We start from the raw sequence: 527 nt of genomic DNA, 5'->3' as shown, positions 1-527 counted from the left end.
TCCGCCCCCCTCTCCTTCCCCACCCGTTTGCTAAGAGCCCATTTAACTCCGTCCAGACCGACCGAGGTCCACACGACAAACCTCCGTGCAACCCCAATTCCCCCGCCCCCAGCATCCCTCTCTATTGCACAGACACCCCCCGCTGCAGCTGCCCCTCCCTCCTGCCAGGGGCTCTGTGTGTCCCCCAGATCCCCCATGCCCCCTAGACCGGGGTCTCCCATTCTCCCCTCAGTCCAGGGGCGTTGTCTGCCAATCCCCCTGTACTGTAGGCACTCACTGACCCCCTCGCCAACGATAGCAGCTCTGTATCACCCCCACCCCATTGCTAGGGTCTCTATTCATCCCCATCTGTGTGCCCCCCATGTGCCCCTCCTCCACCCACTCTCTCACCTTCTCACCATCATGGCAGGTGTCCTGGGTGCACTCCATTCCTCCTTCCCCTACAGGGCAGGTTCTTTCTGCATTCCCCACCCATACACACAGCTCCCCCCTCAGGTTTCCAAAGACCAGCTGCCAAAAATACCCCC

This window comes from Mauremys reevesii, unplaced genomic scaffold, assembly GCF_016161935.1.
Source record: "Mauremys reevesii isolate NIE-2019 unplaced genomic scaffold, ASM1616193v1 Contig1, whole genome shotgun sequence".
NCBI classification, from domain to species: Eukaryota; Metazoa; Chordata; order Testudines; family Geoemydidae; genus Mauremys; species Mauremys reevesii.
The sequence above is the reverse complement of the archived record's forward strand: the minus strand, read 5'-3'. Positions refer to the sequence as shown.